At 41.6% G+C, this 15,885-nt stretch overlaps 1 protein-coding gene across 4 annotated transcripts in view; it reads right to left on the bottom strand.

The window, feature by feature from the left end:
• Positions 1-15,885, bottom strand: part of SHROOM3 (shroom family member 3) — a 325,226-nt gene that overhangs the window by 136,898 nt on the left and 172,443 nt on the right. Inside the window, exon 2 of one of the 4 annotated variants that reach the window (XM_077882555.1) lies at positions 10,207-10,307. The exons of the other annotated variants lie outside the window; for them this stretch is intronic. The gene's annotated coding sequence lies outside the window, so the exon portion shown is untranslated. The remainder of the gene's footprint in view (positions 1-10,206; positions 10,308-15,885) is intronic. 4 annotated transcript variants of the gene reach the window in all.

The following is a 15,885-nucleotide window of genomic DNA, read 5'->3' as shown; positions in this document are numbered from 1 at the left end:
TCACAAATTCAAGGGCAACGAGAGCATGCTCCTTCTGGTGACTCATCAGCCCTGTGTCATCATGGTGCATACAAAAAATAGTATTCAACAATGATACACACCAACATTCAATGCCTAAGAAAACAAAAGTCAATAGTGCTTTTATCATTAGAAAAATGTATATAGTAAAGAACAGGGGCTTTGGAGCAGACCAACCAAATTTCAAATCCCAGGTCTACCATGTTTGTCCTAAGTGATTTTATCAAGATGTTTCACCTCTGAGCCTCATTTCCTTCATCTGAAAGAGGGACAAGAGCTCCCATTTATCAGTGGGTGATTAGAGATGATGCAGGTAAAATGCCTGGCATTGACTGCACAGTGACAGTTACTTTAGGTAATTCTACCCACGCTAAACTAAGATTATATTTCTTAATTCTAGCAATTTCTTTTTTTAAAGATGTTATTTATTTATTTATTCGTTCATTTATTATTTATTTATTCACAGAGAGGCAGAGACAAGGGAGAAGCAGACTCCCTGCAGGGACCCAGGGATTGTGCTCTGAGCCAAAGGCAGATAGATGCTCAACCACTGAGCCACCCAGGTGTCCCCCCACCCCAGCAATTTCTTAAGTAAAACATTGTTATCAAGCATTCCTTAAAATATTTTATTTACTTCTTTGAAAGAGAGAGAGTAAGCACAAGTGAGGGGCAGAGGTAGAGGCAAGGAAGAAGCAGGCTCCCCGCTGAGCAGGGGCCTGAAGTGGAGCTGATCTCAGGACCCGGAGATCGTGACCTGAATCGAAGGCAGATGCTCAACTGACTGAGCTACCCAGGCGCCCCCAGACATTAAAATATTTCTGCTGTTTGTATACAATTCAAGGGTGCCTGAATTACTGAGGGAGGTTTGCATATTAGCTTGGCACAGAAGCACGTTTTCACTTCCAGTAGTGACATAACAGGTAGCATCATTGCAGCGGGTTAATGAGGGGGCAATAGCTCACAAAGGGAAGAATTATAAACCCTAAGCCATGATTGCGTTTAACTCCGAGTAAGTATCACGATCTATCCCAGACTACCTCAAAAAATTTTGCAAACACGGCAAGTCTCATGTGGCTTTGACGCAATCTTGCCAATGATCAATGTCAGTCCATCCCCAGATGATTTGAAGCTGCTCGGGGATATGCAACACGTGCATGCACTTACCCCATGGGGGTTCAGAGGAGCAGGCAGCCGAGCCCGGCCCGGAGCTGCACGTGAGCGCTGCGGCGTCCAGGCCACAGACCAGGGCGGCCCAGCCCCTGCCCGCGAGCGCGTCTGGGCCACAGCAGGCCTGCCACCGCTCTCCCCCAGCACTGCAACGACTAACAAAGGGGGGGAATGAGGAGGATCAATGATGATCTTATTTATGGACTAAAAATGACTCTTGAGAATGTCTGTTTCTCATCGGGCTCCCTGCCTGGAGCCTGCTTCTCCCTCCTCCTGTGTCTCTGCCTCTCTCGCTCTCTCTCTCTCTGTCTATCATAAATAAATAAATAAATCTTTTTAAATAAATAAATAAATAAATAAATAAATAAATAAATAAATAAATGGGGGATCCCTGGGTGGCTCAGCGGTTTGGCACCTGCCTTTGGCCCAGGGCATGGTCCTGGAGTCCCGGGATCGAGTGCCCCGTCAGGCTCCCTGCCTGGAGCCTGCTTCTCCCTCCTCCTGTGTCTCTGCCTCTCTCTCTCTCTATGTCTATCATAAATAAATAAATAAGTCTTTAAAAAACAATAGAATGTCCGTTTCTTTCCAACGTTAATGGATTTTTAAAAAAATATTTGTGGAGAATAATGGAAATAAATTTAAAATAGGTATACATGAACTACAAATATGAACATGCTGGCGATTACAAGCAACACAAAACTAAACAATAGTTTCAGGATTGAACTTCTGCTCTCTCCATTACATGCTTTAGACAGAGAATGCAGAATCCCCAGTTATGCTCCATCTGAGTGCACAGGGAATTTATTTGCTCCCCAGACTCCCACCCAACGTCTCTGATTTCAAATTCCAAGAGTGTTCTTTTAGTCCCACACTCGGCTCACACTGCTGAAAAACACTTTGATGGTTTCACACAAATCTGGAACCAAACAGGAAAGAGGCAGAAAAAAAAATGTCGAGGCACAATAATCTTCAATGAAATTGTTTTGTCAATTGCAGGGAAAAAGGGACTTGAAGAAATATTCAGTTGAACATTAATTTTTAAAATTCTTCTCCTTGGGACACCTAGGTGACCCAGTCAGTTAAGCATCTGCTCAGGTCATGATCCTACAGTCCTGGGATTGAATCCCACATGTGGTTCCCTGCTCCTCGGAGAGCCTGCTTCTCCCTCTGCCTCTGCCTCTGCCTCCCTTTCTGTCTCTCATGAATAAATAAATAAATTCTTTTTTAAAATTCTTCTTATTTTTCTTACAAGAAATATTTGTGTCAATTGGATGATGAAAATATGAAATGTTCTTACTAACTTGAAAGGTCCAGGCCATTATTTGAGCCACATAGTAAGTGATGGGCTCTGGGTGAGAGCCCAATGCTTTCCTTGGGCCCTCTGGCAATTCGCTCTCTAGCTAAGAGTCAAGTTTTATAAACTGCTAAGTGACCAGGCAGACAGACTGACTCTGTAAGGTAATGTTTTCAATTTGACTCATGCTTATGGTCTTTGACCTTAATAGTCATTTGTGGTCCAAGGGCCATTAGACATTCTGAAAGGTGGTGTACTGAGTGATAAGCTTGGGCGTTCAGACTTAAGGTGACCTCCTGCCTTGCTTTCCACAGGCTTGGGAAGGCAGGAGACACATGTTGTCCAAAGGAAGGATGGTAGGGAGGAAGGGAGGCAGGAAGAAAAGAAGGAAGGAAGGAAGGAAGGAAGGAAGGAAGGAAGGAAGGAAGGAAGGAAGGAAAAAGAAAAATCAAAATGTATTTCCCAAAGATAAAATATCCCAAACTTAGGAGAAGAGTCATAAAAGGAGTCAAAAGCATAAAATAGTCTTTTAAGGAGCTCCTTTATTTTTTAATTTTTTTTAGGAGCTCCTTTTCTTAAAATAACATATATATCACTGGAAGAGAAAACAGAGGTGAGCTATAAATCAAAATCTTCTGCCTAATGCATTCCTAGGGTTTCTTCCTGAGAGCAAATGCCAGAGAGAAATGGACATTCAGGAACCCAGACAACTTGAAGGTCAGGAGAGAGCTGACTCAAGTCATTTTCATTAGAGAGAGAAGATCACCTGGCCCTCTTCAGTAGCTTTAATAGCTAATGTCCTTCCATCTAATTCTGAAAACTACAAACTGAGAAGAAAAAACCCCTTTGCTTTTAGCCATCACCACCCATGATTTAAGCAAAGACAGCCCAGGGAACAATAAAAATATTCATGGCCATCAGTAAGATTTACCATCGCATCCATTTTTCTCTGCCGGCAAACTTAGTTCTCCATGCCCTCCTTGCCTCAACCAAGGGAAAAATATGCCTTTCAGATTCCACTTTTTGTTCCTTCTCAAACCAAACTCCATGGAATATAATCTCTATTTGCTAAAAGAAGGTTCTGGAAAGCAAAAGCAGCTTTATCTGCCTGTGGGAAACAGAATTAGCTGAAAACCTAATGGAAACTTTGGTAGGAAGACTATGGTGAATAGTTAAATATTTACAACATAAGAACCAGTTCATTTGAAAACAAATGTACAAGTGCCTGGCTTCGTTCCCTGCCTCGGGAATCAAGAATGTTCCCTTGCTGAGAGCTGCCATTTTATTGACATTCAAGTAAGAACTGACTCCAGGAAAAGAGGGCAGGAGTGAACACAAGAACCACAGCTCTGCAAACCAGTATTGGACTAGATGAGTTCATCCGCTGTTGCTAGCCTCTAAGTGACAAATTCAGAAAGAAGAAGTGTGTGTGCGTGAGGGGGGGGGAGGGTTGGGAAGCACACTTTTAATAAAAGGTACAGGAATGCTCCTATGAAAACTTACCAGTTGTCTTATCCAATTGCCCCAAACTAAGACAGAAAGAATAGAAGAAAATCCAAATTACATCAGAACAAAAAAAAAAAAAAAAAAACCCAAAAACCAAAAAACTGGACCTATATTTTTAATGCAATTGGGACCAGCATCTTGTCTAAGGAAAAAGAAAGAATGGGGAAGAGAAAATAAAGCTTTGCTCAAGCCACTGCATAAATAAATAAACTCCAAGGGTCAATAACTCAAGTTTGCTTTGGTACAAACCTGGTGGTCTGGGGATCCAGCAAGCATATAAACTAATTCTTACTAGAAATCCTTCTTCATGCTGTTTGTGTTTTGTCTCCTTCAGTGGAGGTCAGCTCAGCTTCTCTGGAGTGACCCATGGGGAGCACCAGTAACCTCCTCAGACAACTTTACCTGTAGTCGGCAGATCACCTGAGCCTCCACTGGTGGTTGAGAACTTACCAGTGCCAGGGTTGGCCAAGTGGGAGGCTCTCAGCAGTGCTGAGTCTCTGCCCTTGATTGATAGAGCGTTTTTTGTTTTTTAAAAAATATTTGGCAATAAGAGTCTCTTGGAGATGGAAACAGAAAAACAAAGGAGAAAACCACAAAAATCCCATTGAAGTCAGGCTCATTTTCCAAACTTTTTCAATCATGGGGGGCTGCCATGTGTTTTTGCATTCCCTCTTAGGGGCTGAACGCCTGAAGATTTGATTTGGGCGATCAGAGACCCTCCAGATCACCTAATGGTGCACCTAAGGTGCTGCTCTCTGGCAGAACCTGAGCTCTGTGGCCGGAGGGCTGACCCAGGGAAGGCACCCCTTCATTCTTTCATCTGGTTCTGGGATAGAAGTGACAGTTGAATGATTTTAAAGATTCATTAAAGAGTGGGGAGATGCCTCCAGGCTACGGTGAAAGACAGGAGTCCCACAGGAAGACAGTTGTGGGGTCCCTCAGCCTGGAACCCTACACCCCCATCCTTCCATTGCTCTTGCAGCTGGACGTCTCCAAAATGTCCCGGCCCTTTCAGCCTCTGTCTCCTTCTCTACTGACATTTACTAACCCCCACAGTTAGGCTTTGAGGCTCACGGTTGCCCAAACCACTCCCTCTCCATTGCTAAATCTGGCAGGCTCCTCTAGTGTCCACCCCACCCCTGTCCTCAGTGTTGACATTGTTAACCACTCCCTCCCCTTAAAACCCTTCCCCTTGGCTTCCAGAACAGTGTGTCCTTATTATTCCTCCTTCCGTCCCTTTTGCTCTATTTTTTTCTTCCTCTAATACCAAGTACAAGGCTGTTTCTGCTGCTTCTGCTCTCTTCCTGGGGGATGACATCTTTAACAATCATCTCTGTGGAGATAATCCCCCAATTTATAACATGGCTTCAGGTGCTTTCTTCAGCTTTGTTCTTCATTTTGAACTGCCTGTGGGACACCTTTTCAAGTAGAGCCAAAGACCAGTCCAAGATCAAAAGCATCATCTTTTCCCCTTCAAGAAAGACCTAGATCACCCTCCTGAATGGCCTGTTTCTATAAAGAACCTCACAATTCACACGTCAAGGGGTTTCAAATATCTTTCACTAAAAATTAGTGGCCAAACCCTATTTCTTAAAGCCCACCAGGCCCTCTTGATCATCCTGGCCCCTCATTTTTTCTCACCACCCTAATTCAGGTTTTCATTACCTCCATGTCTTCCTCTTACAGCAAAAACACCAGCTCACCTTCTCACTGCTATTCTGTAACAGTCTAAATCCCCCAGCTTCCACTGAATTTCTTTCTACTTGCTTTAGGGATGTCACCACTCACTCTCATACTTCTATGCAAATAAATGAACAAGAGATCATGGGGATTATTTAGTATTTTTGAAATTTCCAAGATAAGCAAATACTGGTATGTTTACAAACTTCACTAAGATGTGAGGTGAGGTGGCAAATGGCTTCATTAAACCTCCTTAAGGGCAGGCTGCTCTCCAAAGACTGGATTGGTCCATACAGAGAACTCATACCTAGTCTAAGCACCATGACACAGGGAGTCACCATGCGATCCCCGCGCTCAGCCTGAGAACTCCTCAGAGTATATCATCCTTCCTGCAAACACAGTGTAGGTCAGAAGGTCAAATGAAGTGTCCTCAACATTCTATTGAAGAAAAAATAGATTATATTCTTCAAAAATAACCAATTTCATTGAAAGCAAAGGAAGATTATGTGCATGCTCCAGATTAAAAGAGGCTAAAAAGACATGATAATTAGCTGCAAAACCTGCCCAGGATTGAATCCTGTACTGGGAGGGAAATGCATGCTATAAAGGACATCACTGTGTCAGTGGATAAAATTGGCAGCAGATTAAAGTACTGGTATCCATGTTTAAACTACTAGAGTTGATGACTGAATATCCCTATTCCAAGGAAATACCCATACAAATATGTATACTATGTGCAAAATACACTACATGTACTCAAACATATGTGTTTATCTGTTTCAAATTGTCATTTTAGGGGTTCCTGGGTGGCTCAGTTGGTTAAGCGTCTGCCTTTGGCTCAGGTCATGATCCCAGGGTCCTGGGACGGAGCCCCATGTCGGGCTTTCTGTTCAATGGGGAGTCTGTTTCTCCCCCTCCCTCTGCCCCTCCTCTCTCTCTCTCTTGCTCTCCCTTGCATGTGCTCTCTCTCTAATAAATAAATTAAAAATCTTTTTAAAAATTGTCATTCTAACAGTTCATATTTTAATGCTAAAAAATCAGCTGTCTACAGGACTACCCAGATATCTTAAATTTAGCTTTCATATTTTAATTAATATTCCATGTGTTAGTTCTTGGTAAAAAAAAATAAGTGTAAGCCAATTTCTACAACTTAGAATATACCATCAGGCTGAAACTATATCTTAGGAAATTAAATTCTTTGATGATTAACAAGCAAAATACTCTTAAATAGGTAAATTATATTTCTGTAATGCAATGAAGTAATCACATATATTAGTGCAGGTCTACAAGGCTGAAGTCTGAAAAATATCCAGCTGCCGTCAAAGGTAAATTCCTGTTCACAAAAACTTCCTTTAATTCTTTCATCAAATGTATCATCATTCTGACAAAGAGTCTCTACAATACTGGACAAGAAGACATGCAGTTAAAATATATACCATTCAGGGGATCCCTGGGTGGCTCAGCGGTTGAGCATCTGCCTTTAGCTCGGGACATGATCCTGGAGTCCCAGGATCGAGTTCCACGTCGGGCTCCCTGCGTGGAGCCTGCTTCTCCCTCTGCCTGTGTCTCTGCCTCTCTCTGTGTGTGTCTCTCGTGAATAAATAAATAAAATCTTTTAAAAAATAAAATAAATAAAATAAAAATAAAATATACACCATTCAAACACCGACGTGGGCTATAATTTGAACTAAATACATTTTTTTAAAAATTCACGAGAGACACACACACACACACACAGAGGAAGAGACACAGGCAGAGGGAGAAGCAGGCTCTATACAGGGAGCCTGACATGGGACTCGATCCCGGGTCTCTAGGATCATACCCCGGGCTAAAGGTGGCACTAAACTGCTGAGCCACCAGGGCTGCCCTGGATTATTACTTTTAAAACATGATCTATGACCCAGGAATTAGGAAATACAGGAGGTTGATCCTTCCAGAATTCCAAACCAGATTATTAGAATCATAGTATCTCGAGGTTAGCTAAGAATGGGCCCTTCATCTTACCTAGGCCCCACAGGACACCTTAATGTCTTTTGGAATACCCAACACTAGGCCACTGTTCTTTTTTTTTTTTTTTTTTAATTTTTTTTATTTATTTATGATAGAGAGAGAGAGAGAGAGAGAGGCAGAGACACAGGCAGAGGGAGAAGCAGGCTCCATGCACCGGGAGCCCGATGTGGGATTCGATCCGGGATCTCCAGGATCATGCCCTGGGCCAAAGGCAGGCGCCAAACCACTGTGCCACCCAGGGACCCCATAGGCCACTGTTCAATCTGACCCAAGGCCTCTTCTATTTTCGAACAGCTCTAATTGCTAGAATATTCATCCTAATATCAAACCTGATTTCTGCCTCCCTTTAGCTTCCACCCATTGGTCCGAATTCTGCCCTCTGGAGCCTAGTCCTGCTTTCACATCTTTGACACATTGAAAGGAAGACACAACCCATTTGAGTCTTCTCTGCACTAAAACAAACATACCCAGATCTGATTATTATGAAGCTTGAGATTTAGATCACCACGAGGGGCCAGAAAATGAAGGCTGTCTCTTCCTCACTTGATGCACCACTCACATTGTCTACAGGTATTTGAAACCGAGGGTCCAGACTGTTCTTCACTCTCATCCAATCAAAACTCCAAATGCCACCTAATTCTGAAAAGCCTCCCCATTCACCTGGGACAAGAATTATCAGAAGGAGAAGCACTTTCCATCTTTTGGGACCTGGCCATTGGCACCTTCCCTGGGCTGAATGTTATACACACCACAGGCCCCTTTTCCATCACTCCTTCACACGATTCCATGACAGGTTCATGCTGTCACCTCTACAATTCTCAGCTGTAAAACAGCCGCAAAGCTGCAGGATGATGATTTACTTTCAACTTCAAACAGGATTTGTAAACACCGAGATAAATGAAGAGAGGCTCAAGAGCTGCATTCCTCCAGCAGGTCCTCTTAACTGAAAACATACTGCATTTTAACATCAGTTGGCATAAATCATTTGTTTCCAGGCGGGACGGAACTTTCCCAACATTCCCGTCAGGCGCCTTATCTGCTTGATCCCCTGAAGAGCATATGTCTGTTGAAATTACAGGTAACTAATTAATCACTGTGCCCTAACAAGACTAAAGAACACTGATTTCAAATCCATTAACTTTGCCTTTTGGTGGAAAGTGGTACTTGCAGTATGGACTAAGGAATGGGATTTTTCAGGAAAGAGAAACAAAATTTTAAGGTTTTTAACACCAATACTTTAGGCATGTTTTCAAACGTGCTTGACCTTGACCTTTCTGTGGCTCTGTGTTTCTGCCCTTTTCTTGCTTGTTTTGTGTGTTCATTCCCCACGCTCACATTCTCAGCTATTTTCCTTCTTTGCACCCTGATAAGGTCAAGTGATCTCAGAGGGCAATGGGGCATTTCTCTGGAGGGGAGGGGGGATGTAGAGCTTAACTCAATCTTTTCTGGAGAAGGGGGAGGAATTGCCAAGGCCAACTGCAGAAAACTATCTGGATCCACACACAGTCCCACTCTATAATGTCCTTACTCAGGACACAACCCACCTGTGAGACCCTGGACTGGTGTTTGCAATTTGGCTCACAGGATTATTTCAGCCAGCTTGTGCTATGTTGGTCCACACAGTGCCTTCAGTTTGAACATTTAATCATTTGGGATCAATCACATAAAAATCCAGATTTCTGGCAACGCTTGGACTGCATTCCTTCAAGATAATAATGTATTGGACCTGAGCATCTGCTGCCCCCTTTAGAGGGGTCATTAGCTTTCTAGTTCATCCCAGTCTTCACCACTGCCCATTTCATTCTTGGATAAGAGGGCCACTTACATTTTGTACCTTGCTCACTTCATTTGTTTATATTTCTTCCTTGGTCCTTTTTGGTAGATATTTGGTAAAAAACTATTGAATCAAATTAATTTCCTTTCTGTAAACTACTAGAGTTGGCCTTCCAGCTCCATGATATGATTTAGTGGCTCGCTGAGCAAAAGTGACACTGTGCTGTTCTTGGTCCCATTTCCTCAGTAGTGAAGAGGACCCAGCATGGCTAATGACAGCCACGATAGAGTGGCCAGTTACTCCTCTGGCCCTCCTCTCAGTTAGGCCCTTGGCAGTACTTGGACCTAGGTATGGCCCTCTCTTCCTTGGCATCAACAAGATAAGCCAAATGGAAGTTGAAAATGAACTTCAGGTTTGAATGGGTGACTTCCATCAAAGTCCTATCCAATTTTTCTTCTTCTTTTTTTTTTTCTATCTATCCAGTTTTTCCAACTTCCACGACAACTTGCCCATCTGTAGTATATTCCCAGACTCTCTGGGGGGCTTTTTATATCAAAGCAAAGGAAGGAGATATTAATGAAACAGATAAGACATTTCCCAGGTAACATTGCTAAATAACTCCTTGCAAAATAACTCTGCTAAAATACTAATAGTGGATGGTAAATATTTCATGTGAGTTATACACGTATGTTTGTAAAATTTGACAGCATAAAATAACACCTTACTTTGGCAAGGAGTATGGTCAGTAGTTACTTACGGTAGAGAATTTAGGACTCAGAGATTCAACCTTCTTACAATTGAAGCCATGCAAATAAGGAAAGAGCTGACTTGTCAGGTACAGAGCTCCTTGACCCCAACCTATACAAAGAGAGCCCAGATGAACCTCTGTGCTAGATATCATAGAGGAATTTCCTGCATTAGACACAGTGATAGGGTGGGTGCTATGGAAGTAGGGAGGGGGACATCAGACTATCCTATAACAATCTCTCCAACTTCATATGCTGGAAATTCTCCCTTCTCCTTTTCTTTTCTTTCTTTCTTTTTTTTTAATAACTTAGAAGACCAGTGATTTAATGTTTACAAGATGCTAGGATGATGGATATCATATGGATTAGGCTCTATCTTGGTTATTTGATAATGTTTGTTTTAAGAAGAACCTAAATTTATAACTGTCCTTTTCAGAGTATCTGTGACATGTGACTAAATCTTGCCTAAAATAAATGTCATTATTAATAAATTATTTTTCAGTATGGAAAATTTAATAATAATAGCAACAGATATAAAATGTGAGGACCATTAAAGTTCTGGCAAAAAGAAAACGGTTTAAGCCTGACTAAAATCTCTTTAGAGGATACTTAGTATCTCACAAGTTGTGCCCTGGGACTCACTAGCAGTTATACAGGGAAATTAAAACTCACTGGCTAGCACACCATTAGGTTTTCCGTTTATCTCCACAAAGTTTTCTTTTTTTTTTTTTAAGATTTTATTTATTTATTCACAAGAGACACAGAAAGAGAGAGGCAGAGACACAGGCAGAGGGAGAAGCAGACTCCATGCAGGGAGCCTGACGTGGGACTCGATCCCAGGACTCCAGGATCATGCCCTGGGCCAAAGGCAGGCTCTAAACCACTGAGCCACCCAGGGATCCCTATCTCCACAAAAATAAGTTTTCTTATATCATGAGCACTGCATCCACTTTTATTTTCGTTGTTTGGCTAAACAAACGAGTTCCATACTTAATATTATTTTTCAATTAGCCAGAGATTTAACTAGAAACTGCCTTAGGAGTTCATCCCAGTCTTCACCACTCCCCATTTCATTCTTGGATAAGAGGGCTTTTTACATTTTGTACCTCGCTCACTTCATTTTTTTTTTTTTTATATTCCTGGACATTTATCTGGAATAAAAGAATACCTCCAAAATAAAATGCAGAATTTCCCCAGAGAGGGTTTAGAGCAGATGAAGAGAAACATGAGGGCTTTATACCAAGGGGGGGGGGGGTAGGTGGAGGAGGGCAAGGTGTGGATCAAAAAGAAATATATCTGAGCAAGTTTGTCTTCGGGCAAAATGCAATTAAATTGTTCCAAGAATATTCCAAGAAGTAAAGTGTATCTTTTTCAACATGTGACTGACTCAGCCTGTATTATACAAACATACTTCCATGGTAGGTAGTGTAGACACTGGATGAAGATGGCTATGATCCCTTAGGGTATCCCCCAGAAACTCCAGAAGTTGGAATGAGCAGAGGGTACACCTCACCTCCAGGGACGTCTTCCCTCCTCAGTCCAAGCTAGAGGCTGGGCATGTTTCATATATCTGCTGTAGAGTTCCTGGCATGCTGTGCACACTAGGTAAATATTAAAGAACTTCCCCCACCCAGCTAATGGGAGCCTAAGGGTGCCATGACCTTCAGAAGCTCTTATCTATGGACAGCAAATATAAAAACAGTAAGGAAGTTGCCCTAAGGTACAACCAGAGGTTTACTGGGTAAAACTGGAAGTGTCCATTCTTTGAGAGTACCAACGTGCCCTTTAGTACCCAGAATATATTCCTAGGAATAATTTAAGATCATTTCACCATTTCCTTTTTTGCTAAATTGACTCACAAGAGATGCCTCCCCTTCTCCCCTTCAGTTCTGCCATCACTCCTAGAAAAAAAATTCAGCATTCCTGATAAGAAATAACCAAAGCAAGATCGTTTGAATTCCACTGAAACCAATTCATCATGTAATGTTTGTTACAAAAAAAAAAAAAAAATAGAGAAAGAAAGAAAGAAAGAAAGAAAGAAAGAAAGAAAGAAAGAAGAAAGAAAGAAAGAAAGAAAAGCCTTCCTACTCTCCAAGTTAAATAATAGGAACACAGACTTTGAGAGACATTAAGCATGGAGTCAACTGGAGTTTGAGAACTGAGGCCAGAAGTGCCTAAACATCGCCTCAAAGTTCTGGAGATACCTGCTGGCAGTGGTTGCACAACAGTGTGAATGTACTTAATGACATTGAATTTTACATAAAAGTAGTTGAAATGGTCGATTTTATGTTATGACATGTCTTAGTCTGTTTGGACCACTGTTACAAAATACCATAGACTGAGTGGCTTATAAACAAGAGAAAATTATTTCTCACAGTTCTGGAGCCTGGGAAGTCTGAGATCAAGGCGCCAGCAGATTGTGTCTGGCAAGAGCCCACTTTCTGGTTCATAGATAACTGATTTTTTTTTTTGGTATAACCTCACATGACAGAATGTGGGAGGGCTCTCTGGGGTCTCCTTTGTAAGAACACTAATCCCATTATGAGAGCTCTACCCTTATGATCTAATCAACCCCTAAAACCCCTCATGTCCAAATACCATCACATTGGGGATTAGGTTTCAACATATGGATCTGAGAGGGGGAACACACATATGCAGTCTATGGCAGCCACTTTACTGAAGTTTTGTAAATGGGGGAAAATTCACCTTATAAGCAGTGCTTCAAGTAGGTCCTCCCATTCCCACCCACAGTGGAGGACAAACTGGTTAAGATAGTTAAACCCCTGAATGGTTTTTCATTTGAACGAGGACTCCTGAACCCAGGTGGAAGCAGTAGCTCACATGACCAATGCCCAGAATCCCATCCCCACAGTAGCTGGGTCTGGAGAGAGCTGCTACACTAGTGAGAAGCTGTGTGCAGAGAGAGGGAGAGAATCGAGATTTTAGCTCAGAGAGGACTAACACCAGGGTGCTCCGCAGGGATGCCTATTTCATTTTTTTTTTTTTAAGATTTTATTTATTTATTCATGAGACACACAGAGAGAGAGAGAGAGGCAGAGACACAGGCAGAGGGAGAAGCAGGCTCCGTGCAGGGAGCCCGGTGTGGGACTTGATTCCGGACTCCAGGATCGCACCCTGGGCTAAAGGCAGGTGCTAAACCATTGAGCCACCCAGGGATCCCCACCTATTTCATTTTATAATAAGACCCCAGATTACAGATGAAAACATGGAAAACTTAGGGATGGGTTCACAGGGGGCATCTCACTGGAAAAAATACACATTCAAATCAAACAAGGATCACTCCAAGAGTGTATCAAGATAATTGGCCATTTGAAGAAAATAGGAAGTGAATGGCACAAAACAAAGTACAGTTATTTTTGGAAAAGAGGTTGAATCTCCAGATTTCACAGGAAGGCAGGTAGAGCTGACCACTCACCCTTTTCTTCTTTTTCTTTCTTTTCTTTCTCTTTGTGCACCAATTTTCTCATTTTCTTTTTTTTTTTCAATTTTCTCATTTTCAAAGATGAATCCTCAGAACCAGTTCTCTCCTTCTCAGAAAGTCAAGATTACCAAAAATCAATGGCTATGGTTCTTGCTAAACAACTAGAACCTTTCCACAAATGCTGTGACTTAATTCATACCTTGATGGCACATCACTCACTCAGACCAGGAAAGTAAACATTTTCTGAAACGGGGGTGGTTTTCTTTGGGTAGACATACCACATGGCGGTTACTCTCTGTCCTAATTTTACAATTAAAAAAAAGACTGGCACTAGCTTATTTGCTTTGGTTTGACAGATGATGGTCAAGTGTAGCACTGAGATTATATCCCCATTGCCCCTTGCACAGGAAAACAACATGCCACTAATTTTCTTTGCAGAAAGGCTTCTCCTTGCTTGTTTGGGGTATTCTTCAAAGCCTTTTGCCCTTTGCCCTCCAAAAGATAAATAAAAATAAAGCACCAGGTGGCAAGAACTGCCTGAAACAAGTGTGATAATCTAAATTCAAGGCTAATAAAACATTTACAGTTCAGGAGAGTCTACTGAAATTAGTAAATTAATGTTGTCTCTGCTGTTAACTTTACTCAGAATCTGAAATGGTGTGAGTATATAATAATTCTACACTGCCCACCTACTTGAGTGTTGGAAAGTTGTAGATAGGCACAAAGATACTGCTAACACTGCTCTTTCCATCTATTCTGATTCAGAGGGGGGCATTTGAAAGGAAAGAAAAAGTTTACATTACTTGGCTTTTCACATATTCAAAAAATGTAGGACTGTGATCCTAAAGGAAACAGATTCTAAAAAATGTTCTATATGGACTTTGAGGTCCTGAGAGCCTGGAAAAATGATTACTCAGCTTCCCAAGGCTGAATGTATACTCTAGAAATGAAATGCTGTCCTTCTCCATTCAGCTGTCAGGAAATTAGAAAATATACAAGCTTTTCAAAGTGTAAAATGGTGAGGGAAGAGGAATGTTCTTGATAATTGTATATCCCAAATTCACTTAGCAGGATTTTCTAAAAACAGCTCACTAATTTTTTCTCTTTCTTTTTTTAAAAAGAGATTTTATTTATTTATCTAAGAGAGAGTGCACAAATAAGGGAAGGGGGAAGGGGGAGAGGGAGAAGCAGATTCCCCACTGAGTGGGGATCAATCTCTGGCTTGATCCTAGGACCTTGAGATCTTGACCTGAGCCGAAGTCAGAGGATCAACTGACTGAGCCATACCCAGGCACCCCACAACTCACTAATTTTCAAAATCTAGAATATCAGGGATCCCTGGGTGGCGCAGCGGTTTGGCGCCTGCCTTTGGCCCAGGGCGCGATCCAGGATCGAATCCCACATCAGGCTCCCGGTGCATGGAGCCTGCTTCTCCCTCTGCCTATGTCTCTGCCTCTCTCTCTCTCTCTCTGTGACTATCATAAATAAATAAAAATTAAAAAAAAAAAAAAAATCTAGAATATCAAGGACACTTTAAATCAAACTACATTGAACATCATTTATATTTTACTGATGCATAAATAATAATGATATTATTATTATAGCAGCCACCATTCATTTAATGCTTATCTACATTAGGGATTCTCAAACTTGAGCAAGCATCAGAATTATCTAGAGGACTCATTAAAACTCAGACTACTGAGCTCCACTCTTATTTTTTTTTTAATTGTGGTAAAACACAGATAAGATTTATCATCTTTCACCATTTTTAACCGTGCAGTTCAGTAGCGGTAAGTGTACTTATACTGTTGTATAGCCAGTATCATTCCCTGTGCTGCACTTTTTATTTCCCACCTATCCACTTTCTGCCTCTACAAGTTAGACTACTCTAGGTACCTCATGTAAGTGGGAGCATGGAATTTGTCTTTTTGTGACCAGCTTATTTTATTTGGCATAATGGCCTCAAGGTTCATCCACATTGTTATATGTGTCAGAATTTCTTTCCTTAAGGTTGAATAATCCATTGTACAGATAGACCACATTTTGTTTACCCACTCATCCCTGGATGGACACATGAGAGGCTTCCATCTTTAGGCTATTAAGAATAATGCTGCAGTGAACACGGCTGTACAATTACCTCTTGGAGACACTTTTAAATTATCTGGGATCTGTTCTCAGAATTGAAATTGCTGGGTTATATGGTAAACCTAGGTTTAATTTTTTTTTTTTAGGATTTTATTTATTTGTT

The sequence above is a fragment of the Canis aureus genome, chromosome 33 (genome assembly GCF_053574225.1).
Source record: "Canis aureus isolate CA01 chromosome 33, VMU_Caureus_v.1.0, whole genome shotgun sequence".
Taxonomy (NCBI): domain Eukaryota; kingdom Metazoa; phylum Chordata; class Mammalia; order Carnivora; family Canidae; genus Canis; species Canis aureus.
This window is presented reverse-complemented; position numbering and strand designations above follow the sequence as displayed.